This window comes from Ceratotherium simum, chromosome 20 (assembly GCF_057802395.1).
Source record: "Ceratotherium simum simum isolate JZ-2026a chromosome 20, ASM5780239v1, whole genome shotgun sequence".
NCBI classification, from domain to species: Eukaryota; Metazoa; Chordata; class Mammalia; order Perissodactyla; family Rhinocerotidae; genus Ceratotherium; species Ceratotherium simum.
The window spans coordinates 22,375,510-22,403,164 of NC_141919.1; the positions used below are offsets into that span (position 1 = coordinate 22,375,510).

At 42.6% G+C, this 27,655-nt stretch overlaps 1 protein-coding gene across 6 annotated transcripts in view; it reads left to right on the top strand.

Moving 5' to 3' along the window:
• Positions 1-4,029: 4,029 nt before the first annotated feature.
• The window catches only part of KANK1 (KN motif and ankyrin repeat domains 1), a 201,550-nt gene continuing 177,924 nt past the window's right edge, over positions 4,030-27,655 (top strand). For 4 of the 6 annotated variants that reach the window (XM_087444526.1, XM_087444527.1, XM_087444528.1 and 1 more), the window contains exon 1: positions 4,030-4,301. The gene's annotated coding sequence lies outside the window, so the exon portion shown is untranslated. Of the gene's footprint in view, positions 4,302-17,295; positions 17,444-27,655 lie in introns of those variants that run through there. The other 2 variants (XM_087444524.1, XM_087444525.1) reach the window with 1 other exon arrangement.

Sequence of the window (27,655 nt, forward strand, 5' to 3'; positions counted from 1 at the left end):
AAATCTGAGTTAGGAGCTTTGGGATATCGAAAGCAGCAGAGCCAGCCATGTGGGCCACTCCCTTCTGCTTCTCTATTTTAACTTCCTACAAGGAGGGAGGCTGGAGCACTGTTTTGGAAGAGGAAACCACAGGGCCACTGGCAGTACCTAAGTCTTCCAGATCGTGAGTCACAGACTAGTGTTTTGTAATATTAATAAATGTTCCTTAAAAAGAAGACTCCCTGGTGGCAGTAAGACCTTGGGCAAGGGTAAGGGAACACATAGCTTCCTTTAGTAAAATCTAGAGCCTCCAAGGTTGGTGTTGGAAAAGGCTCTGCAGGTGGTGAGTCCAGCTGTCTCAACCGCACCTCCCCCTCCCCCAACCCAGTTCACCTTTTCTTTGAGGGAGACACATTTGTGCCCAGGTTTGCACATGCATGCTCTCTCTTTCACACACACACATTCTTGCCACCATGACTTCCCTTTAATATTCTGGCATGAAGACAGACAAAACCCCTTCCCTCACATCTCTAAATATTTGAGAATGACAAAAACTTAAAAAAAAACACCTCTCAGTGATAACTGTGGTATACATCCATTGGAAAAACAAAACAAAACAAAAAAGGGAAATGAAGAGTATGAGGAAGGAAATTACTTCCAGGGCCCACCCCAATTGTATCTGTCCCAAAGGTCTGGCATGACTTTGGTGACCTCTTGTCTGGGTGTCTTCCTCAGTCTCACCTGATTTATCTCCTTGCTGCCATGTACCTTATTGGGTCTGAGCGCACAGGACACTAAGGGCACCAGGTTCCTACCTGCAGCCTACCCAAGGCCCATTCTGGTCCAACCCAATCTATGAGGTTTGATCCTTACTGTAGCTTGACGAAGGAGGCACCGTAGATACTATTTCCATTTTGCAGACAAGGAGCTTGAAGAGGTTAAAGAGTTGGCTGCTCTGTTTGCCCACAATTCCTAGTACATGGCAGATGACTAATTGCATTACATGAAAATCCACTATGCAAACGGTCTGACAGGGTATGCCTCAGAACCAGGGCAGATGCTCTTTGACTGCAAATCTTGTATAACTTATGGTCATGTTCATTATTAATGTACTAGGTTAGCTCAACTGCATCCTGAAGGAATGGGCATAGGACAAATTAGTTTTGATGGGAAAGGAGGGAGAGGAGAAGGTTCTGAATATGGTGATGCTGCCAGTAAGACAGTCCTTGTTATGACCCCAAGTATGGAGGGCAGGGCCACATGATGTCATTGGGGGGGTATTAAATAAATTAAAAATGTGTGTTAAAAAGGGGGCTGAAGGAAATTTACTGTAATCTTAACAGTGGCTATATCTAGGTGATAGAGTCATAAGTGATTATTTTTTTCTTTACCCTTTTTGGTATTTTTCCAAAGGTTTTTTCTTATAATGGGCATGCATTACTTATATAGACTGAAAAACTGTTGTGTTAGTTTATAACATGTGTTAGCTTATGTTACATTGTAACAACATATAACCATCAAATTTAAAATATGTGCTTCAAAACTCACTATCAAGAAAGTGAAAAGACAACACACAGAAAGGGAGAAAATATTTACCAATCATATATCAGGTACAGGACTAGTATCACTTATCAGATTATAAGTAAAGAACTCTTACAACTCAACAATAAAAAGGCACATAGCCCAATTTAAAAACAGGCAAAGGATTTGAACAGACATTTCTCCAAAGAAGATATACAAATGGCCAATAAGGATATGAAAAGATGCTCAACATCATTAGCCATCAGGAAAATGCAAATTAAAACCACAGGATACCACTTCATACCCACTAGGATATATATATTCAAAAAAAGGACAATAACAACTAATGGCAAGGATTTGGAGAAATTAGAACCCTCATAATAGGAATGTAAAATAGTATAGCCATGTTGGAAAAGTTAGTTCCTCAAAAAGTTAATCATAGAGCTACCATATAGCCAAGAAATTCTACTCCTAGATATACACCCAAGAGAAATTAAAACATATGTTTACACAAAACCTTGTACATGAATGTTCATAGCAGCATTATTCATAAGAGCCAAAAAGTGGAAACAATCCAAAATGTCCATCAATGTATGAATCCATGGAATGTAGTGTATCCATACAATGGAATACTATTCAGCTACAAAAAGAAATGAAGTAATGATACATGCTATAGCATGATGAACATTGTGAATATTACATTAAGTTTAAGAAGCCAGACCCAAAGGCTACATATTGTATGTTTCTATTTACATTGAATAGAGAAAGACAGAACAGGCAAATACATAAGAGACAGAAAGTAGATGAGTGGTTGCCTGGAGCTAACGTGGGGGCGGACTGGGGAGTGACTGCTAATAGGTATGGAATGATGAAAGTGTTTCAGAATTAGTGGTGATGGTTGCATAACTTTGTGAATATATTCAAAATTACTGAATTGTACACTTTAAGAGTAAATTTTATGGTATGTGAAGAGTATCTCAATAGAAAAATGACTAAAAATGAAGTAAAATTTTAAGTATAAATCCACCAAAAATTCAGAATCTGCCATACTTTTGATTGATTAGGTTTGCTTACTTTTGAGGGCCTCTGAAATAACTGTCTACTGACTAAATGTAAGGAAGAAGAAATAAAGCGTGGAGGTCAGTTTGTGTACACAGGAGACCCCTGCCTCTGATTCTACTCTTCTTATCACTTTGGGAATAATTATTCTCTTCATAGAGTTGTAGACATTTGGCGAGGGGGGGGCGGGATGGAGATTTCAGAGAAGATCTACTGAATCCATATACACTATTCTACAGATGAGAAAACTGAGGCCTTTCAGAGTGTGCTTACTGTCACCCGGTGAGCTGCAAAGGGGCTGAGACTAAAAATGAGATTTCCTGTCCCCAGGAATTTTCGAGCTGCCCTTTGCCTGTCCTCTTAACAGGCAGGGGCTATCAATTTCAGGAATTTGCAGGTGTGCTTTGCCGCGACACGTAGGGAAGCATTGATTTCACAGACTCTTCTCCCCAGAGGCCAGCGTTTCGCCTTGTGAGGTCTGATGACTCTTCACTTTAACGCAGTTGCAAAAAGACTGTGACGTGTGTAAGGTCCTGCAGGGTTTGTGCAGTGCTGGAGAGCCCGGGGGAGGACCCCCTTCCCTCCTTAAGAGAATCAGTGATTGGAGAGCTGGCATTAATGTTTTTTTGTCTTGCTAATACTTGGTTTTTAGAAAATCAGTCCTCCCGTCCCGTCCCCCAAGCTCTTCCTCTGATTATTTAAACCATCTTCAATTTGAAAGAGGACTCAAGTCACAGCCTCTCATCCCCTACTCATGTATCTTGCACCCACAGCGATGCTCTGAATCCAGTGTCTGACTTCCTAGTGCGGTCCTCAGCTCCCGAGGCAGGCACTGCGTCTTCTTTGGAGTCCCCCGAACAGCTGCACCCTTCTGCACACGCATCCTCTCCTTTCTACCAAGGACTCTGTCCTGCAGAGGAGCAAGAGCGAAGGCACGGAGGACACAGGGCCCGTCCAGGGAACGGCGGGAGGTTCAACCGCCAGTGACCGTCCCGCTCAGGCACCTGCAGGAAACCAGAGCCCTGCACGCTCCAGAGTCCCGCTCTCACCAGGGGCCAGAAAACAAACCCACAGACGCAGAGCAATTTCTTAGCAGAGTGGAGGGAGGGGGCAGTAAAAAGGCGCTAGGCGGGCGTGTTAACCGTGCCAGCCTCCTGCGTCCAGGTACCCTCCCTGTCAGAGATAATAGAACCCAACTGACGCAAGTCTCCCTGGGGGATGGATTTTTTTCCCTCCCTCGGGGGAAAAAACACACGTCGGCAGCAGGAGGGTGCCGGGGCGGAGGGAGCTCTCCGCTGGTTGTGGCGGTGCGGAGGCCAGCGGGCCGGGGTGAGGCGGGGGAGGTGCGCGAAGGTGCCTCGTGGGCATGGTGGAGTTGGAGCGGCGCGCAGGCGCACTGGGGCCCGTCCGCCCGCAGGTCCTGGGGTAGAAAGCGCCGCGGGGAGCCGGGGTTCCTTGAGGTCTCAGGAGCCGCCTGGGGCTCCCTTCCGGCCAGCTGCGCGACGCAGCCACGTCGTTTCCCACCGGTCTCTGAGACTTGCTAGTGTCACCTCGATTTCTTCGCCCTTGCAGGGGCTGCAGGGCCCGGGTGGACCCGGTGCGTCTCGGGGTTTAATTCTGGCGCTCGCACGCCGGGGCCGGCTCCGCCCCCTCCGCTCCGCCCCCTCCTCCGAGGTCCCGGAGCCGCGGCCGAGCCAGCGAGCGGCTGGCGGGTCGCAGCAGGTTGGGAGGTTCGCCTAGAGGTGAGTGGAGCCGCGGGTAACGCGGCGCTCTGGTCTCCCGCGGGCTCGGCGCTGGGGCGCCCGGGTCCCACTTCTGCCCCGGGCCGCCTCTGCGCGCAGTCACGAAAACTTGGCGCGCGCCGGAGGCGCACGGCGGCCGTGGCGGTGGCAGGGGGCAGCCCTCGCGGACTCCCGCTCGCCCGGCTTACCCTGGCGGCCTCAGGGCGGGCCTAAGGACGGAGTCCGAGGGACTCCTTCGGCCCCGCGGCCGGCTGGGTTAGGCGCGCGCTGCGGCGGCGCGGCTCGGCAGGTCTGGAAGGGGAGCGCCGCGCGCCAGGCTCCCGGCCGCGGGAAAGTCCGGGCCCGGCCGGGCGGCGGGAGGGTGCAGGCGCCTCTCGGCCCCGGGCCGGGACACACGGCCCCTTGGGGGCCCCCGGGCCCTTTATTAGCTCGCTATGGGGTGGGAGACCCACTCCGAGGCGTCTCCAGGTGAAGTTCTCGGCTCCGCTCCGCAGGAAGGAGTGGCGATCGACCCCTTTATCCCTCTGCCCCAGAGCGGCAGGTGGCCTCGGGTCGCCCTCAGCCGACTGAGAGATGGCTCCGGCCAGGGTTGGAGGGGCCAGGAGCTGGGGGAGGGGTGTGGGAGCTCTGAGCCTCCTGGGCCCACCGTTCCCGGCTGGGACCGCGGGGGCTTCTGGAGGATCCGCAGGGTCTTGTCGAGGGAGGGTGCGAGCGCCCTTAAGCGGACTTGGTCCCTCAACGCCCCCCTCTTCCAAGCCACTTGGGCAAAGTCGCAGGGAATCCTTCTCTCACGGCCGCCACTTCTCCTTCATCCATCCCCCTCCACCTCGGTCCCCGTGGAACTTTCAGAGGCGACTCTTGGTGGTGGGTCCTGCAAGTCAGCAAGAGCTGTGCTGCAGCGGGGTGACTGGTGAGTGCTTCGGCCGAGTTAGCGTTAAGCACAATCTATGGCGTCCCCCAGCGCTCGCTCTCTGCACATCTTCTCCACGGAGGCTCATCTGGTCGCATTAATTAATGAAATATTCCATCAGAACGAGAACCCTGAGACTAACAAGGAAGGTTAATCATCCAGGTATCTATAATTGTGCAGTTTCTTACTCCACCTTCATCCCCCACACCTCTGAGCCGGATGGATATCGGGGCCTGTCCTCATTTTTAATTCATGAGTTTATTCAACTTGATTTTTAGGTGGTACTTAGCTGTTCATCTGCTAGTTGCTCCTTTCATCCAACTTTCTCTATTAAAAAGTGGGGCTCTCCCACATTTTATTTATTTAAAAACTGAGATATAATAAACATGCCATAAATTTACCCTTATAAATTTACAATTCAGTGGTTTTTAGTATATTCACAGAGTTATGCAGTCATCACTACTGTCTAATTCCAGAACATTTTCATCACTCCAAAAAGAAACCCCACACCCATTAGCAGTCACGCCCCATTTCCCCAGCCTCCACTCTCTCATTTTAAGGTGAAGTTTTCCCAAGATAGAGATTGAATGAGAAAACTGGGAAATTATTAACTTTGGTCCTTTTTCAGTTAGTAGATTTTGGGGAAAGGTGCTGTTGCTGAGGCAGTGGAAGAAAAGTTAAGTATGGGCTCTCCTATGGTGAGATTGTAATGTCTAAGGATGGAGCAGAAGGTGCTGGTGGAGGAATTATTGCCTCCTTTAAAGATACAGTATGCAAATTAGGAATGCTTTTTTTGTGTATGTGAGGAAGATCAGCCCTGAGCTAACATCTGATGCCAGTCGTCCTTTTTTTGCTGAGGAAGATTGGCCCTGGGCTAACATCTGTGCCAGTCTTCCTCTACTTTATATGGGCCGCCGCCACAGCATGGCTGGACAAGCGATGTGTCAGTGCGTGCCCGGGATCCGAACCTGCGAACCCTGGGCTGCCACAGCGGAGCGCGAGCACTTAACCGCTTGCGCCACCAGGCCAGCCCCAGGAATGCATTTTATCCCCGTAGGGCACTAGGGTGCTTTGGGGCACTTTCTACACTCTAGATTTGCCAAGGCCACAACTTACCCTGGTTGAGGTTCTACCTCATCTAAAGTGAGTTCTGTTTTGTGGATGTGTGTGTTTCTTGGGGGGAGGTGTTAGAGAAAAAAAGACTGCAGGTTTAAAAATAGTTTTGTTTTAAATCATCCAAACTGGCCCCATAGAAAGAAACCACAGGCACATGGCCACTAAAATTGATACAATCAAGGCTTAGGTTCATTTTGTGAGTCTCAGCATCTGCTCCCAAACAGTCTTGTGAACTAATGTACTCTGATGCCTTAACCCCCTGGTCAAGGGAGGAGGAGGAGGAGGATGGGGAAGCGTCTAGTTGAAGGCAATTCCAGGAAATGGGGAGGTGAGTAGGAGAAAGGCAGAGAGGGGAGTGCTTGTGGCGCATGGGGTCTGCTAAAGTGGAGGCGCTGTAGCGTGAGCAGATTCAGAAGCAGCAAAGGGAGTGTTCAGTGAAAAATTATACTTCTCTTGGGCATTCGTTGGATTGTCTGTGCATGTTTTAAAAAGCACATTTTCTTGAGCAGAGTTGACGCTATCCAAATTACGCCACAACCACCACACTGCCCTTCCACCCTCCAAACTAATCAAGAAGCCAAGTTGGTTTCAAGTGTTACAGGACTTTTTATGCCTGTTGCATGGGTGGCTTGGCCTGGGCGGTGTTTTAATTTTAAAGTAACTTTTAAAGTTGATCTGTAACATACATAAAAATCTTAAGTGAACAATTTGATGAATTTTCACAAAGTGAACATAAACTTATAACCAGCACTGAGGTCAAGAAATAGAATGTTGCCATATTGCAGAAGACTCCTCATGTTCTTTCCCAGTCATTCTCTCCCCAAGGGTAACCACTGTCCCAACCATAGATTCGTTTTGCCTGTTTTCATGCTCTATATACATGGGATAATATACTATGTATTTTTTTTTTGTATCTGGCTTCTTTCTCTCAAAATTATGTTTGCAAGATTTAGCCATGTTGTTACATGTGGCTGTGGTTCGGTCATTATCATTGCTGTCCAGTATTCCATGTGTGACTATACCCCAGTTTATTTATCCATTCTAGGGTTGATGGGCGTTTGAGTAGTTTCCAAATTTGTCTTTGGCAAATAGTGTGACTGTGAACTTTCTAGTGTGTGTCTTGATACACATGTATCACATGGCTCATTCTGAAAATGTAAGGGATGGAGAAATTAGTGCTGAGTAGAGAGATTTGGGTGATATTTAGGGAGACTGGGCCTTGAAAAATGTGTCCAGGTTGAGATTAGAGTAAGGGCATTGCAGGTTAGGCAGTAGCTTTTGAAGAAGCAAGGCTGCCCAGCAGTGCTTGACACATAATAGCGTGGTCAGTCACATGCTTGGAGATCCGGGTGAATGGCAACTTGAGATTGTACCTTCTTCTAGTGGCTCGTGACTGCTGAGCCAGCCTGGCGATCTTTGTGGAAATGTAGCTCTGGACCCAGACTGGCCAGTTTGAATCTAGGTTCTGCTGCTTGCTGTGTGATCTTTGGCATAGTTACTGAACCTCTCTGTGCCTCAATTTCCCATTGATAAAATAGGCATAATAAAAGCACCTTCCTTATGGGGTTATTGTGAGGATTAAATGAGTTAAAACACACAGAGTACTAGAAGACTGCCTGGTACACAGTAAGTGCTAAACATATTTGCTGTTGTTTCTTTAATTTTTAGTTTTTTAAATTTATTTTTCTCCCCAGCTTTACTGAAACATAATTGACAAATAAAATTGTAAGATATTTAGTGTACATCATGATGATTTGATACATGTTTACATTGTGAAAGAATTCCTCCTATCTAGTTAATTAACGCATTCATCACTATATATGTGTGTGTGGCAACACTTAAGTTCTACTCTCAGCAAATTTCACTTATGCGATACAGTGTTATTAAACTTCTGAAGTGATATTTGCGTATAGTAAGAACAATGCAAAGAACAAAGAAGCGTTTAAAATGAAAACTGAAACCCATGACTCCTCTCTGATCCCAGCTCAGCCAGTCTCTTCTTGGTGTATAACCGTTGACTGTTTTATGTTTTTAGTTCTTCTGTTGGTTACCCTTTAACAAATTACCTCGAAATTTAGTGGCTTAAACAATTGTTTCATGGCCTTATGGAGTCCCTGGGTCAGGGATTCAGGCAGGGCTTGGCTATGTGCTTCTGCTCCCTGTGATGTTGAGTGAGTCGCTCCATGGTACCCAGCTGGTGAATGGGCTCGTCTGGAGGGTCCACACAGGCTTAGATATGCCTGTCATATGCCTTGGCAGGGGATGGCTAGAAGGCTGGGCTCAGCCTTGACTGTTGACCAGAGCACCTACCGGTAGTGACTTCAGCATGGTGGCCTCAGTAGTCAGACTGTTTACATGGCCACCAGCTTCCCACATGTATTAATCAAGGTTCTCCAGAGAAACAGAACCAGTACTGTGTATATGTTTATAGAAAGAGATTTATTGTAAGAAATTGGCTCACTCAATTTTGGAAGCTGGCTGGTCCAAAATCCATTGTGTGGACCAGGAGACTGGAGACCGAGGAGAGCCAGTGGTGCAGATGAAGACCAAAGGCAGTCTGCTGGAGAATTCCCTCTTGCTCAGGGAGGCTGGTCTTTTTGTCCTACTCAAGCTTCAACTGATTGGACAAGGCCCACCCACATTGTGGAGGGCAATCTGCTTTACCCAAAGTTCTTTGATTAAAATGTTAATCTCATCCAAAAATGCCCTTCACATTGACACATAAAATTAACCCAAGGTATGAGCACCTTGAGTGAACCAGTTGGAAGCTCCATGGCCTTTTAGGACCTAGCCTCAGAAGTTACGTAACTTCCCTTTAAGAAACTTTATTGGTTGGAGCAGTCACAAAGCCTGCTCAGACTCAAGGGGAAGGGACATTGACCTGCCACTTGATGCGAAGAATGTCCAAGAGTTTGCAGCCTTCTTTTTAAACTGCCACAGTCTGTACTTGATTTCACAAATTTATCAATAGCTATTAACTCCTGTGCTAAGGAAGAAGTGGAATTTATATTACCTCCCACCTCTCTTCTTCTCTCTGCATCCCGATTTTATTTTTATTTCTGTTTTTTCGGTTACCTTTAGAATTTTAAATAAAGCATTCTGTACTTGACAAGGCCATAGAGGTGGGAAACTCAGGTTTGTTGGAGTGTGTGTGTGTGTTTGGGTGGGGCAATGACGGAGAACAACAGAACTGTCTTGAATGGGGGAGGCCTGACAACGAGGCTCTTATTAAAATGTCCAGCCGCTAGACATGTGAATTGTCTATGAGCATGTCCTATGCATGAGCACAGCAGGTGATTTAATCCAACAGTTTTTATTTTCTCTCTTGGGCTTTTAAGCTCAGAGACCTCTTTGCCTTTTCCTTCCTTAAGCTTTGCATTTAAGGTATGGTTGCTGGAAGCAAATGACATTCTCACTGGTGAAGAATTTCTTAAGACATACACTGTTGAGTGGGATATTTGACTATGAATATATACACTAGAAGAACCCCTCAGAAATAAGTATCCTCATGCTTTGTTCATTACAGAAGCAATGAGTTAATTGGAGACAGATATTTCAGGCAGTGTCAGGAACCCTGTAGCTCAGTTGGTAGGTTTTTTTTTTTTAAATCATTTAGTTAATGGAATTGAGCAGTGGGGCTTAGTTTAACTCGCAGAAGACATACTAATCCCTTTTTATAATTATCTGGTCCCCTGAGAAGCACACAAGAAACTCTAGTACATTTATTGCATATTGCAGATAAACCTCCTTTTGATATTTATTTTATATAATTTTTGGCTTGGTTAGAGGCAAGAATATAAATTTGTTCATATCTGCATTACATTTTTGGCTAAATTTGTTCAGATATCTGTTGGCAATTCTGACTGGTTCACCCTTTGACCTTGGGGAAAATATGAAAAAATAATTAGAGCAAAGGGAGAAATCGAGCCTGAATTCATCCCTCCCCCCCCTTCCCTCCCTTTCTGTCTCTTCCCCTCTTTGTATTCTTCTCAACAGAGCTGCTCTTTCCTATAAAAATTACTGCTTAAGATTAGCCCTTTTTAGGGGCTGGAGTTGTCCCTATTATGTGATGCTGGGACTCACTTTTCTGCCAAATACTCCCTCATCTCCCTTCCCCAAAGCAGAGCCACAGACCCAAGCTGACCATCTTTCTATCATACCCCCTTCTAGGCACTACTCTCGCCCAAAGGGTATCCTTCCAATATCATAGATCACTTTTGTCAGTTTTTGAACTTTATATACGTACAATCACAGAGTTGTGTAATCTTTTGTGTCTGGCTTCTCTTACTCCATGTTATATTTGTAAGATTGATCCATATTGTTTTGTGTGGTTATGGGTTGTTCATTCTCATTGCTGTATGGTATTCTATTGTGTGATATTCATCCTGCTGGAGATGTACATTGGGTTGTTTCCAGTTTTGGACCAATATGAACCATGCTGTCATGAACAAGTTTGTGCATGTTTTCTGGTGAACATATGTATACATTTCTATTGGATATATGGCTAGGAGTGGAATTTTTGGGCCACACAGTTCAGCTGTAGTAGACACTGCCAAAATGGTTTTATTATTTTATGTCCCTGTCAGTGATGTGTGAATTCTAGTTGCTCCACGTTCTTGCCAGTGCTTATTATTATTTGTTGTCTTATTTTAGCCATTGGGTACATGTGTTATTGAATTCCCCAGACTAATGAAGATGAGCACCTCAAAAAGGATTCATGTTCTTTTTATTTTATGGCATAGTGAGACAGAAAAGCAAGGCCAATTAAAGAATTCATCTAGACATTTCATGTCAGTTTTTAAATTGGTCTATCTTTTCTGTTTCTCCGTGCTCTAAAATTCGTTTCTGGTAGAGTGTTTTTCTTTTAATTTGGTGGGACATCTATCTCAAGGGATTTACTACTAATAAAAATTTAAAGAATGGAAGTTATGAATTTTAATTCTATTGGTTCTGAGAATTAAGGTATTCAATACATTTAAAGACTGAAATTTTGCTAATGCTGTCTTACTCTTTCAACTTTTCTAATTTGTTAAGTCAATCTGTTGATCTTTTTACCATTCACTGTGACATTTTTCTTGGGGAATTTGTCTGAGTCATGCTCTATAGTTGGCCAGGAATTAAATTTCCACATGAAAATGTAAAAGAAAATTTAAGTTCTTGCTGCATAATTTTTTAAAGGAAAAAAAGAAAGGAGTGTTTACATGGATCACTTGGATATTGTGAAGCTTCAGGGGCAGTGCCAAAAGTTTCTGCCGTTTCTTAGAAAATGAAATGAGTAGTTTTTATGAAACTTAACACATGATTTGGTGTGCTTGAGTTTGTTTTGATTTATTTCCTGTTGGCCTTTTGGAATTTCATCCTTCATCTTCTGTTTAGGGCACTTATTTTATTTTCTCGATTGTTTCTTTTTAAGGATTGTACGCCTCCTTAAGAATGCAGCCTAGCTTTGTACTTATTCAGTGCATGTGTTCCATCTTCCCTTAAGTATTATTAGGGGTATTGCTAATCAAGGGATAGACGCTGCTGGTCTTAAATACCTTTAAGTTATTTGTCTGTACTGTTTGGCCTCTTGGTGGCCAGATTAAATTCTGGGTGGTATAACCTAAAGGGACTTTGGAGAACCCAAGCTTCTGACCTTGAGGACAGAATAAGCTTTCTCTGCCTCCAGAGACACCACACTTTGATCTCCTTTCTGAGTTATAATTCAGGAGAGGGAGGAGAGTTTGCTGAATCCCTATCAAGGAGAGGAGGTTGGGAGAGAAATGATTGAAGTTTACTTATCACAACATAAAGTTTCTTAGCCCTGGCAGAGTTTCAGTAACAATTGGGAGAAGCAGTTCAAATAGTTTACTGCTATGAATGTTTGTGTGTATTGTTTTAAATTTTTTTTAAAGTTGAGGGAATTCAAGGTTAGTCCTCTAATGAAGTCATATGAACTTAGTTGTGTTCCAGTATGTTTTTATTTGGGAGGAGGAAAGGGGAACAGTTGTGAAACTAGAGTGGGATCTGAGAATTGTCCGTAATGCTGGGGATGACATTGATGTGGTGGGAGGCGCTGGCTTGAGGGATACGGGGGGCTTTTTATGGAGAGGCTAGGTGGAAAGGCAATGACTAGGTTATGCTTCGTAGGCATTCAAAAATATTTGCTGAATGACAATGCATAATTATCTCAGTAACATACGAAGGCTGCCAGATCTGCATGAAGGTACCAATTCATCAATTACCCTGGTGGTTTAGATGCCCACTGTGTGGTAACCTATCCTTTAGGTATCAGGAATTCCATGCTTCCATCGGCTCAAGTTTAACCATTTTGGTTATAAAGAGATTGTCCTAATGAGGTTTGATCCCCCACCTGCCAGGGATGCATCTGTACCCCGTTTTTTATCTCCACCAGTCCTGTCCACCCACGCCTTCTTTATGTGTGTCTGAGAACTTGGAGCCATGAGGATATTATAAGTTGTCCTCCCCAAATTCAGTGGACTCTGTTTTGTCGGGAGAGTTCTAATCAATTTTTAGGCTAACAGAGAAAGACAGCTGTTTCTTTTTGTTTGTTTTTTAGGTTTAGTTTAGCCAGCCTCAGGAAACAAAAGGATACTGTCTGGATACTCATGGGAGACAGGAAAACCTAATTGGAAGGCCTTTGTTTTCCTTTGGTGCAATCCCATGTCCTCATATAGCTTTTCACACCTAGAGAACCGAAGTGTCTCTCACTCAGAAACAGAGTGCTACTGTGTCTGGGCTCAGGTCTGCCGGTTGTGGGGAAGGTGTGCCAGCGGTTCCCCTCTTGAAGTCAAGAATGAGTAAGAAGACCTTGAGGACTCTTAGCCAGCCCAGAACGATTCAATAAAGCCGCTTTAGTTCACGGAACAAACTGTCACTCTTCCTGCTCTGTCAGCTTCGCTGGCAAAAGGCGGAGATACTGCTTAAGTACTTTGAAGTTTATATACTTTATGAATCATTTTCTTGGGAACTTTCTCTTCCAAAGAAAAAGTGTTGCGAACCTCTGGCCTCACATCCAATTTCACCAAATAACTACTTTCCTATTACTCACATGTTGATGTGTGTATTTAAGCTTGGGTCCCAGGCTTGGGGGTTGGGGGCGCCAAAACCATGGAAACGATGCTTCATCCTGAGCATCTCCTTCTCTCCTTGAGCTTCAGTGACCCCGGGCAGCTTTTCCTTTCCCATTTCTTCCCCACTTTTTACCTTTATTTTTGGGCTGGTCAGGTTGATGAGATCTGATTGGATATAGGTTAGGAGCTTGGGCTCCAGAGTCTCAACTCTACTGCTTCCTGCCAGGCATATGTTTCCTTTGCCTCTGTGTGTCTGAAAAGAAACATTGATATCATTATGCCCTGGTGTTTCAGTGTCTTGCTGCTGGGGGAGGGAGTGAGAGGGAAGGGAGAAGAGGGAGGGAAGATAAAGGAAGGAAGATCTCGGATATAGTATTTCCTGACTGTACAACTCCCTGGAAAGAAATCTCAGAAGAGCTGTCTTGTTTGCTTATGGCCAGAGGAGCAGAGACAGGGCTATGATCCCGCGTTGCACGCAGTGGATCAAAGAAGAACCCTGGGAGCAAGTAAAAGGGCAGAGGCAGCCTCAGGGACCTGGGTCCAGGAGGAAACCCCAGCTCCATGAAGTGCCACCTCCCTTCTCCTTTCTCTGCAAGCTCTTCCACACTTTCGGCTGAGCAAAATAATCTTTGTCTGCCTGTAACATGGGAATAACGAAAGATACTGCACAGAGGAGCTGAGAGGATCAATGAGGTAATAGCTGTGAGCCTTACTCTTGCTTTGTTGATATCTGATCACTCTTCCCGCTGCCCCAGGCCAAGGAAACTTTCACTGGTTGTTTAGGATAATGGGATTCCTGGTAATTGCTGGGAAGTTGTTGAGGTTGGGGTACTTGTCACTGGGGGCACTGGGATGAGGAGAGATGAGATTCTTAGGACCCCAAGTTGGTGCTCTGAACTTCTCTTCTGGGAAATACTCTGCAGGGCTGCTGGTTATGCTGGTGGTGCAAACCATTCACCATTTGTAACAATGTTTCCAGGATATAATGCATAAATACACTTCATAAATTATGGGCATACTACTGGTTGTTAAATTGGTGATTCTTTGTATCTGAAGCTTTGGGGAAGTGAGGATAGTAACACTGTATTTGTAGTCCAGGGCTTTGCAAAGGCTAGGTCCCATTCAGTTAACTAGTTAACTTTCCTTAAATCAGTGGCCGTATAGACCCAGAGGATTAGGTCTTATTTCTCACAGCACCTTATACTATTTTGCCTGTTCTCATGTTCATTAAAATTAAGAACTTTCATTTAGCAATACAAATTAGGAGAGAAAAAGCAAGTCACAAGTAAAAGATATTTGTCATACATATTCCTAATAAGCAGCTTGTCCAGAATATGTAAAGAACATCTACAAGTCAATAAGAAAAACAGAAAACCTAATTTTAAAAAGAAGCAAAAGGGCATTCAACATCATCAGTCATCAGGAAAATGCAAATTAAAACTTCTATAAAATACCCATATGTACCCACCCAAATGGCTAAAATTAAAAAAAAAAATAACCAAATATTAATGGAGATATAGAAAAGCTCAAACTCTCATACACTGCTGGTGGAAGTGTAAATTGGTTTAACCACTTTAGAAAGCTATTTGGACTTATCTATAAAGCTGAATAAACACACATCCTATGACTCAGTAATTATACTCCTAGATATGTACACCCAACAGGAATGAGTGTATATGTGCACCAGAAGCATTTACAAGAATGTTCATAATGGAATAATAGAAATAATGCAAATATCCATGAATGGGTAAATAAATTGTGGTATGGTTATGCAATGAAATACTACACAGCAATACAAAAGAACAAATTACTGCTACACAGAACAACATGATGAATCATAGATATTTTATTGAGTAAAAGAAGTTGGAAACAAGTATACATACTGTATGATTTCATTTTTATGAAGCTCAAAAAGAGGCAAAAATAATCGAGAGTGAAAGAAATCAGAATAGGGCAGGGGGTGGCACAAGGGATGTATTGATGGGAAGAAGCTTAGAGGGACTTCTAGGGTCTTGATAATGTTTTCTATCTTTGATCTAGGTGCTGATGACATGGGTATGTTCATTTGTAAGAATTTATCATGATAAATACTTAAGATTTATGTACTTTATGTGTCTGATTCTTTAATTTAAAAAGTTTACTAAGATCAAGCGTTTAAAAGTAAATAAACCGGGGCCGGCCCGGTGGCGCAAGCAGTTAAGTGAGCGCGCTCCACTGCAGCGGCCCTGGGTTTGCCTGTTCAGATCCCGGGCGCGCACCAATGCACTGCTTGGCAAGCCATGCTGTGGCGGCGTCCCATATAAAGTGGAGGAAGATGGGTATGGATGTTAGCCCAGGGCCAGTCTTCCTCAGCAAAAAAAGAGGAGGATTGGCAGATGTTAGCACAGGGCTGATCTCACACACACACACACACACACACAAATAAATAAACTAATAAGGCTTATTGGCCACAAAAAAGAGAAACTCATTTAAACTGGCTTAAACAAACCAGCATCAATAATAAGGAATTTGACAAAAAAAACCAATAGGGAATTTGTTGGAAGGAACTCAGTGAAACCCAAGAGCATGGTAGCCCAGCCAGTCCTCCTGGAAGTTGGGGAGTTAGGACCTGAAGTTATGATTTCTTTGGGGCGCTCAGGGTATCTTGTCTCCAACATTTGCACCGTTCTTTGGCTTTTCCCTACAGACCACCTGTCTCTGCTTCAGCTCACACGTGATAAAAAATGGCAGCCCAGCTCTTGTGATCATGACCTCCCATTGTAAGCCTAACTCCTTTTTTGTACCTTCTAGTTTACTGTCTCCCTGCTGATGAGCTTAGCCTCTGTCTCCTTCTTTTCCCCCTGGGAATAGGAATCATTCTGTGGTCCAGTCAGCTGTGGCCAGGGGATCATGTAGGAGACAGGCAGCCAAGGCTAAGGATGGGTGGCTTTTTCTAAAAAGGGAAATGTGTCTGGGAAGAAAAATGTTGCTGTCCTACCACTTGTTCTCTTGCTGAATGTCTCCTTCCTCCTCTCTTTTCCAGTCACTATATGGAACAGGGAAGAGTCCCCAGGAAATTCTTTGTTCTCTCACAACCAAATTAGACTCTCATGGTCACTTCCAAACAGGACACCCCAGCAACTTGACCCTGATTTCTTGCAGAGTCTCCCTGAGCTTTCCTTTTACCAAGATCCATCACAAACTAGCCTTGTAGAGGGAGCTGGGATCTTGTATCATTTTGGGATTATGGAATAATTTCCCAAATGCATGAAGATTCACACCTTCTGGGTATAACTTTGTATTCAGTTATAGGAAATATTGTCCCTAACTTGATTTGAACTTAGCAATGCAAGTAGCCTTCCTGACATCTGTGGGCTTGCTAACACTGATGGAACCATGGTCCCCAGATTCAAGACTTTTCAAGGCAGAGTATAGCATTATTTCTCTCCTAGTCTCTTGAGTCAACTTAGTCTTAGTAAGTGTTCTGAGTTTCTCTGGATTTCAGCTTGCCAAGACCCCATCACAAATTTGCAAGAGGTGATGTTGAGTATTTTTCCTTCAGAAATAAAGTTTTTACCTGAATTCATGTGTCTTTTCATCAGAGTAGCTATGAGAGGAGTCTTAACTTTTAATATTGTTTTTCTTTGGCTTCTAGAAAAAAATTTGAGAGATCTAGTAATTTTCATAAAGTTCAGATCTAATTGGTCATTTGAAAGACAATTTGCATCATCAGATCTTATATGGGTAAGATTTCCAGGCAGGGACCAATAATAAAAAGCTAAAATGAACCTGGACTTTTTTGAGAATGATTTCTACATCCCATAAAATCCCAGACAATTACATTTCCTTGTTTTGCTGGGAGACTGGTATGCCGGTTAAGTTTATAACCTTGATTCTTGTTTTATCCCCCCATCAGATAGAGATTAAATACATGCCTGTGGAAAGGTGAGCTGTTGAACCTTATCTTCTTTGAACCTACCATTGTTCTCAGGAAGGTCTTCTAAAGGTCACTCAAACAAGTAACTTAAGTCCCCGCCTCCAGACACAAAGCACATGTTTATAAGGTAAGAACTTTAATTAGAAAAAGGCAGGTATTATTTTCAATTTATTATATTTGTTATGCAGGTTAGGTTAGCATGAAAATTCACTGGCAGTAAAACCTACATGTCCATCTACCTTTATTAGGCTGCTCTAGGTATTTTTTTTTTTTTTAATAATTTTATTTATTTATTTTTCCCCCAAAGCCCCAGTAGATAGTTGTACGTCATAGCTGCACATCCTTCTAGTTGCTGTATGTGGGACGCGGCCTCACCATGGCCAGAGAAGCGGTGCGTCGGTGCGCGCCCGGGATCCGAACCCAGGCCGCCAGCAGCAGAGCGTGCGCACTTAACCGCTAAGCCACGGGGCCGGCCCTGCTCTAGGTATTAATTACTCCATTGATCATTAAAACATTTTAAAAATGAAGTGATTGTGTCATCTCTCAGCATAGACTACTAGATGAGATTCAGTAGCTTAAAACAACATATTTTAATTTCTTGTTCACATTACATGATAGCTGTGGCTCTCCTCCAAGGGTCTTCTTTACTCTAGATCCAGGCTGAATGAGTCACCCCAGTCTGGGACATAATCTCATGGTAGAAGGTAAGAAAGAAAATGACCAGTCCATTCCTGGCTATTAATGCTTCTGCTTTTATGTCACTTCTACTCACATTCAGTTGGTTGTAGCAAGTCACATGGCTGAGCCTACTAACAATGGGGTAGGAAAGTGTAATTAATTCTTCCATCTGGAGACACCGTAAGTCACATGACAATGAGAAGTATAATCCTCTTATGGGGAGGACAGCATATAATTGAAACAACAACATAATCTACCACAGTGGAAAACTGTATTTAATTCAAAGAGGTTTAATGGTCTGTATGCTGATTCAGAAACAGTTTTTAGAGTTGATTAAATCTGTATTTTGGGGTTTAAGGTTATGCTTCAGAAATCTGCCTAGATATGAAAAACAGGGTCTATATTTTGTCCAGGACTGATTAATCTTTTATGAGCTGGAGAGCTGTACCCACAATTTGGTAACTTTCCACTCATTGTTTCTCAAGGGTCTAGATCTGTATTTTAATCTGAAAATTCTTCTTCTTACTCTCTTGACTTTGATATCTTGATTTTCCATATATTACTGCTATCTTATTGGTCAGTTGTCTTTTGTTTAACTGCCTGAATTAATATGGTTTTGGCAGCCAATTAAAGGCAGATGGTGCTGTAAAGAGAAGTGTAGAAATGGGGCCTTTCGGGGAAACTAAACTTTATTAGGCCCTAGTAAATCTGCCCTGGGATTTTTCTTTCAAAAGTGAAATTACTGAGCTGTTTGCCAGTATCCTTACTGGGGAATTTTTGTCTCATCATTGAAAAAGTACCAAATCAGAATCCTTTGAAGAAAGATGGCAAATTATAATTGTAGTTACGTGAGGTATAGAACTTTAGTACCTTGATTGGTTATTCACCATCTACATGTTGGGGAGATTCAGAACTCTCTTTTTTTTTTTTTGGTGGGAGGAATCTTGGCCATTCTTGTAGGTTCACCTCGCGTCCTTTTGTATGAAGTTGGGGCCATCTGTTTAGGCAGGGGTCTTGCGTAAGTTCTGTGATTTTTATGAGAAGGCTGAAATTGCTTCTGCTTGGTTGACTTTTTAAAAAAATTGAGATATAATTGACATATTATGTTCATTTCAGGTGTACAACATAATGATTCGATATTTATATATATTGCGAAATGATCACCGCAATAAGTCTAGTTAACATCCATCACCACATAACCACAAATTTTTTTTCTTGTGGTGAGACCTTCTAAGATCTATCTGCTCTCTTAGCAACTTGCAAATATACAATACAGTATTATTAACTGTAGCTGGTTGACTTTTAAAGTAGGTGGACCCAGCTCTCCATGGGTACCATGGAATGGTGCACTCTGCCTCTTCCTGAGCACTTGACCTGCCCCAACTCCTAATGAAAACTTTCTTTGAGAAATAGCGTGGGTTCATGAAATTCTAAAAGGTTTTACACACCAGTTCCATCAAAATATTGAGCGCTTGGAATGCTGCCCTTTCTTTTCCCTCTAAATTCTGTTATTGAATTAGTGTGTGTTATGCCCTCAGCTTCCGTTATTGAGGGATAGGAAATAATGTAAAGAAACAGCCACAGGAAACTCGCGCACATTGCGATCCCTTTCATGTCGCTCAGCAGCCCTTTTTTGAAGAACCATAGAAAAGTTGCCATAGGCCTCAATATCAGGAAAGGCTGGGGCATTTCTTGGGAATATATTTGATTTATTAAACAATGTGAATCTTGTAAGAGACTGTGATTTCCTTATTGCTTTGGCCTGTTAAACAATCCTACTCCTAAACAACCATGTGGAACTTAATGATAGTCATTTCTGCTAATTAATTTTGACCTCATTTACTATTCCATTATATTTTTCCTTGATCTCAATAATATATTTTTTTTCCTTTTTTAAAATTAAGGTAAATGTAGTTCAATCTTATTTTTAAAGTTGCCTGAAGCCCTTTTTGGAACAAGCTTGGATATAAACACACGTATATTATGCTTACTTCGTGCATTTACAGATTTTAAGAGGGTCCTGCTTATACGTGATACAGAGAGAGAGAGAGGACGCTTCTCTCTGTGCTGCCTTTGTGGCCTTTATTGTTCTCACCAGCAGATGTGTATGCTCGGGAGATCACTGGGGTCTCTGTCCTTTGTACTCGACAAGGGCAGGAGACTCTTTCTGGGCCCTTTTGCTAATGAGGGAGGGGCTCCTGGTATGCCATGGGGTCTGCTCTCCAGGCCCAGGACCGAGAATGGGGTTAAACTGGGAGAAGGCAAACACCGTAATGGGAACTTGTGCAGGGACAGATCAGGAGGGGACTGCACACTAACTTTTGGGTTTGTAGTTGGTATTTCTCAATGAGCTACTTGGACTTCTAACCCAGCTTACTCTCGAAACCTTGCTATGCTCCTTGGGCTAGCAGTGTGTGCCTGCCCGTGCTTTCCTGACCTCTAGCCTCTGACCTGCCCTGGCTCTCCCTTCACCACCCTCACTTGGTGCTGACAACTCATGCTAATCAAGCCAGAATTGGCCAAAAGCTGAAATCCTGGACCGTTGTGCTGTAGCTTCCCAAAGAAGTGCCTTCTTGAACTTTGACGTGATGTTATGCCTTTTGCTGTTATTGATGGATAATGTAAAGCATGGTCATAGTAGAAGTTTTCTGCACCTGCTGGTTCTCCTCCTCGTTCACAGGCCACTCCTTCTCAGTTTCCTTTGCTGGTTCTTCAGCTCCTTGATTTGGGGAGGGCCCTAGGGCACAGTCCTTCTCTTCGTTTCTGTAGACACTCACTCCCCTGGTGACCTCATTCAGTCTCATGGCTTTAGGTACTATCCATATTGCAGTTATTTTCACATTTATTGTTCCAGCTCTGAATTCTTTCCCCAACTCCACGCTTATATGTCCAGCTACCTCCTCACATGTCCACCTGGATGTCCCATAGCTGCCTCAAACTCAGCATGGCCAAAACAGAACTCCTGGTTTACCCCAAGGCTGGGTCTTCCCATAGTTTCCCTATCTTGATGGATGGCAAAACCCAAAAACTGTGGGGTCATCTCCACTCTCCTTTCTCTCACACTGCACCTCCAATCCATTAGCAAATCCTGTTGACTCTACCTTAGGAATATATCCAGAATTGGCCTCCTTCTCCCCATTTCTGCTGCCACCATCCTCTGTGACCTGGGTTATTGCAGTAGCCTCGTAACTGGTCTCCCTGCCTCTGCCCTTGCCATCCATTCTCAACAGTGATCCTTTAAAAACAAAAGTCAGATCATGACATTTCTCTGCTCCAACCCTCTGTTGGCTTCCTGTTTCCGTAAGAGGAAAAGTTTTTATAGTGAACCCCATGGCTGTCTTGACCTGGTTGGTTCCTCGTTACTCTCTGACTTCGTCTCCTGTACCCCCCCCCCCCTTGCTTGGCAGCGCTGGCCTCCTTGCTGTTCCTCAAACATGCCTGTGTGCTCCCCCTTAGGGCCTTTGCACTGGTGCCTTCCTCTGCCCGAAGTGCTCCTCTCAGTTCCATACACGCTCACCCTGAGTTCTTGCTCAGAAGTCACCATCTCAACGCCTTGACTATCTATTCAGAACTGTGATCTGCCTCTGCTGCTCCTGATCCCTCTTGCCCAACTCTTCCTTTCTTCCTGTAGCATAATAACATATTATGTAATTTACCTATTATGTTTGTTTATTGTCTGTCTGCCCGGGTAGAGTATGGGCTTCCCCAGGACAGGGATCTTTATCTGATTTGTTGGCTGATATATACCAAGTTCCTAGAACAGAGCCCGGAAACATAGAAGGCACTTAACAGATATTTGTTGTTGGATGCCAATGAAGATTTACTGAGCCGTTTAGAATCCCTCATATGAGAAAGTGTATGTTTCAGTTCACTGTTAGGAAAACATTTATTTCCCTGATGAACAGAGGCTTTTTTTTCTGGTTATAAAAGTTGTATAACTCATCACATTTCCTTTTCTGCTTTGGCTACGAGGATGCCAGGACCTAAGTTTTATGCTTTATGCAGTTGTGATAGTGATTCTTTGCTCTAATATGTAGGTAAAATAATGCAACCCTTTCCCTCCTTGCCCCTCTCCCCAGCCTTCACTTGATGAAAAGTCGCTCTGGAGTTCTTTTTGTTTATTTTCTGACAATAACTGTGCCTTTTATTGTTAGACCCTTCGAGTAACCTTTGGCAGTGAACGGTGTATAAGAATTCAAATGCGATCTACAAGGGAGAAGTCGTTTATTAAAGAGATTTGTTTGTCTTAGCTTATAGCTGGTTTTCTTTTGAGCTCCAGCCAGGTCAGCACTGTTGTTTCAGATAGTATGCCACTTACTAGTTTGATCAGTGTTCTGCAACAGCAATTCTGGATATGCTATCTCTCTGTGGGCTTTTATTTCATTGGATACACTTATACAAGTTAATATACTTGTAAGCTACTATTGTCTACTTCTTTGGCTAGTCAGTCCCAAACTCTTGTTTCTTGAACCCAAAGACCCTAACTTCTGACAAGAATATCTTCTGAAGAATTTCTTGCCACAGTTAGTTGTTGGCTAACACTCGAAAGGATTACATGAATGGTAGGGTGTTCCATCGGGGCACATAAGAACTGATGTCTTAGTCTGTGCTTTTCAAATGGGAAGAGTTTCAGGGGGTATCCAAAGCCATGGGCTTCAACATATTCCTGGAACTTCAATTTTACTTGAAATTTTTAGAGAAATCTCTTTTTGAATTTGGGTAGTCTTGGCAAGTTATGTCACATAGATGCTTACAAAAATCTACAGAATTTCGTATTTCTGCATTGGCCAGATTTGAGTTAATGACTCTAATACATGTTGTACTTTTATTTAGGCAGGCACGTGGTGACATTAGCACTGTGATCCAGGAGACTAAGCAACAAAGGATTGTACCGATTTCCCTGCTCCTGTGGCTGTCGCTCATCTGTTAGAACTGGAATTGCGGATCTCACAGTGAATCCTTAGAAACCGCACGGCTAGTTTTTTAACCAATAGAATTTATCACTCGAAGGATCAAGTAGCTTTAGTTTGGGGTTTTGTTTTGTTTTTTGGTGAGCAAGATTAGCCCTGAGCTAACATCTGTTGCCAATCCTCCTCTTTTTGCTAAGGAAGATTGGCTCTGGGCTAACATCCATGCCCATCTTCCTCTACTTTGTATATGGGACACCGCCACAGCATGGCTTGACAAGCGGTGTGTAGGTCTGCGCCTGGGATCCGAACCTGCAATCCCCAGGCTGCCAAAGCAGAGCATGTGAACTTAACCGCTACGCCACCATGCCAGCCCTTCAAGTAGTTTTGGTTTGTTTTGTAAAATCTGATTACCTAAAGCCATTGGTTCTTACAAATTAGTTCAGTTTCCTATTCACATTGCTTTTTTTTTTTTTGGTGAGGAAGATTAGCCCTGAGCTAACATCTGTTGCCAATCCTCCTGTTTTTGCTGAGGAAGATTGGCCCTGGGCTAACATCCATGCCCATCTTCCTCTACTTTATAGGTGGGACGCCACAGCATGGCTTGATAAGTACTGTGTAGGTCCCCGCCCGGTGAAGCCTGGGCTGCTGAATTTGAGCGTGTGAACTTAACTTCTATGCCACTGGGCTGGCCCCCTACTCACATTTGCTTTTAACTGAGTTCTGCATACAAACCCACGTGTATTCCTAACTCTACCTCTCACAAGAATGAGGTGTTAGAAAACACGAAAGTACTGGCACCTCTGATTTTATTTTGTGATCTTAGTCAGTTTAAAATTACAAAAATTAAAAAGTTAATGAGAACAATCTGAAAAATCCTGAACTCTTCAAGGAACATGACCATCCTGGCATGGTGTCTGAGACATTTCTCCCAACGAGTGAGTCAGCAAGGTGGACACAACGCCTGTGTCCCCAGCCCACAGGTAGGAGTTGGTGGTCAGTTCCAGCAGCAGTAGACCTACAAACCCTCGACTGTTCTCACATGCTGCTTGAAATACAGCTTTTATTATTGTGGCAGTGCAAATTAGCCCCATCAATAATTCTCATGTGTGAAAAACCTTGAATATGGGCTCTATGAAAAATTTTAACCATGTTTTATGTGTGAGTGTTTGTATACTTTAAAATCTCACATTGTTCTACAATACCTGTAAATAAAAACAGTAGCTCTCTGCCTCACCTTTCCCACCTGATTCTTTCCCCTTAGAGGTAACCACTTACAAATCTCTTATATTTCTAATGTTGTTGAACCATAAGAAAATGCTGATATTTGACTAATGTAGACCTGTGAAAATGGCAGTGTTTTGAGAAAACATGCTTATGCTGTCATTTCTTGATTTTTTTAAAATCCAAATTTGGATATTATTTATTGTCTTCATATTGTGGAAGATGAGACTATAACTCTTATAACTTCTTCCCACACTCTTTTCTCAAATCCTCCTAATATAAATATAGTTTTTTATTTTGTTAATATATAGTGTTTATATTATTATAACTATGAAAATAATTCACAGCTGAGATGTGTAATTTAAATGACATTTCCTTCTTCATACAGCTTGTTCTCACCCAGAGTTAATAATTGTTTTGTTTGTTAGCTTTATGTACCTCTCACTGATTCCTCCCCCTAAATTGAAGCCTAACCTTCCTCTATGTTTGAAAACCTCAAGGCAGCTATCTGTTTGGTCCTTTCCTCCTGAAGGCACCCCTTATGAAGACTCCCCGTCTTCCCAGAGATTCCCTTCATTTCTCTTTCCTGGATCCCATGTTGTCCTCTCTGCTTATGGTCTCTCTTGGTCTGTTATCTTGGTAGAGGGCATTGGCCAGCAGCTTCTGAAAAGGGTTAAATGGGAGATACATTTTTTGAGATTTGGCATGTCTAAATTGTCTCCCCCCACCCTTGATAGTTTAGCTAAGTATATGATTCTAGGTTAAAAATTCTTTTCCCTCAGAACTTTGAAAAGATTGCTCCCTAAAAGTCTAGTTTTTTATGAAAGCTGAAGTTTTTTCCCACTTCTTCTCTTTAAAAGGTTTTAGGATCTTTTCTTTGTCCCAAGTATTCTGATTGATCTGTTTTTATTGATTTCTTCTGGGGTCAGAGTGGCCTTCCCAATCTAGAAACTTCTGTTTTTCAGTTATTGGAAAATTTCTTGAATTATCTTTGGTAACTTTCTTCCTCTTTTCTCTTGATTGAATTCCTGTTTTCAAATGTTGGTCCTGGAGCAATCCTCTGATTTTCTTACCTTTTTCTCTTCTGTTTTCTAGGTCTTTGTCTTTTTATTCCATTTTCTGGTGAACTTCTTTAGCTTTACTTACAACCGTTCTGCTGCTTAAAAAATAATCTTCAAGTGGATAATAATACATGGGCTTGAATTTGAAAGATAGAAAAGGATTTAATGAAAAACCTCTCAGTTCCTGCCACTAGCCACCATATTCCCTCCTCAGGCAGTCAGTGTTCCTCCTTCCAGAGGTACTCTGTTCGTATATAAAAAAGTGTGTGTGGGGGCCGGCCCTGTGGCCTAGTGGTTGGGTTCAGCGTGTTCCACTTGAGTGGCCTAGGTTTGCTGGTTCGGATTCCGGGTGTGGACCTACTCCACTAATCAGCCATGCTGTGGTGGCAACCCACATACAAAATAGAGGAAGATTGGCATAGATGTTAGCTCAGGGCGAATCTTCCTCAAGGAAAAAAAAAAAAAGAGGGGGATTGGTGATGGATGTTAGCTCAGGGTGAGTCTTCCTCAGCAAAAAAAAAGAAATGTGTTTGTATTATCATATTCTTCCCCTTTTTTAAAAATCACAAATAATAACATACTTTACATATGTCTTGAGATTCTTCTATATAGGTATACTTTTCCCTATATTTTTATAGTTTTAACAGAGCAGCATAGTATTTCTTTTTACAGATACTCCATATTTTGTTGAATCAGTTTCCTATTGATTTTGCTATTTATAACAGTGCTGCAAAGGATAACTTTGTACATACATTATTTTGCTCACATGTAAAATCATACAGATGGAATTACCAAGTGAAAGGACATGTGCATTTGTACTTGTAATAGATTTTGCCCCAAATACCTTCCATAGAAGCTGTGCTAGTGTATACTCTCACCAGCAAGGTATGAAAGTAACCGTTTCTCTACATCCTTGCCAACGTGGTATGTTATGAAACTTCTTAATCTTTGCCAATCTGATAAGTGAAAAATGGTGTCTCATGTGGTTTTAATCTGTTTGCATTTCTCTTAGGAGATTGAGCATCTTTTCATAAGTCCTTAAGAGCCATTTGTATTTACCTTCCTGTGAACTGTTCTATCCTTTGCTGTTGGACTGTTATCAAGTTGTGTCACTTTATATATAAGGGAAATCCGCCCCTTATCTGTGATAAGAACTGGAGTGGTTCCCAGTTTATTGTTCATCTTTTGACTTGGCTTATGTTGCATTCCCCCATGTAGATAAATTTATCAACTGCTTATGTTAAGGACTTTGAATTGAATGCCATAAAGAGAAAAAGGCTTGCCCCACTCTAAAAATACATATTTTTTATTGTCCAGTGTTTCTTCTGGTACTTCCATGGTTTCCATTTTTATATTTAAATTATTAATCCTTAAATTTATTTTAGTAAGTAGTGATCTCAGTTTACTTTTTTTTCAGATGGCTACTGGTTTTCCCAACCATTTATTAATAATCCATTTTTCTCCTTTGATTGGAAATGTCACCTTTATCATATACCAAATCCCATATGCTTTTGTGTTCATTTCTTGACTTTTCTGTTCTGTTGATCTGCCTAGCTATTCATGTTTTAATTGTAACTCTATCCTGATTAATAGGGGTTTTCTAACATATTTTTGTGTTAGGGAGGATTAGGTTTTTATTTTTATTTTATTTTGTTGATGTTAACCATCAATTTTGCAGTGACATTTAAAATGAATTATGCAAGTTTTAAAGGAAATTACATTTTATGTAACTCAAAAGAAGTACACTGACCTAGGTAAAGGTCAGAGTTTTCTAATGCAAGTTGTGCTTTTTTTCCCCAATGAAGGGGAAACAAAATGCCAAAACAAGGGTAAGTAGTACTTAATTATTCACCTTTGGGATCAGGATTGGCTTACAAGTCAGAACATTAGCCTTGAGGGAGGAAAAAAAATGACTACATAGGTCAACAATTGTACACCAAAACTATTAAGTTTGGAAGTGGGATGGAGAGACTTGATGGTGGGAACTTGCACTCATTTGAGATGCAGCAGTTCATTCTCAGGTGATGAAAATGGAGCATCAGTAGTCAACTGGGGTGCAGCAGCATCCGTAATTTTCCTCCAGTGAAAAGCGTTTATTTGTCTGAGGTGAAAAAAGAGACTCAGTGAACCAGAGACCATTTCATTCTGAACCATGACAGCCTTTTGGCATCTCTCCTCAGTGTTACTCGGAAATAGCCCATAAAGTGGGAAAAACAGTTGCCACTTCTGTGTGTGTCTGTGTGAGCCAGACTGTTGCCATGTTATATTGTGACACAGAGAGAGAGAAGGGGCCTTGTCAGATGCCCACCTGAGCTATGGTGCCCAAAAAACATGCTCCTGAGTGAGGCATTTCGGAAACTTTTTTTCTTCTGTCAGTAATGAGTTTAAAACGTTAATTGAATATGAGCGCAAACACAGATATATTATGTAGTAGACTTGTCCTAGTCAGCTCGGGCTGCTATAACAAAA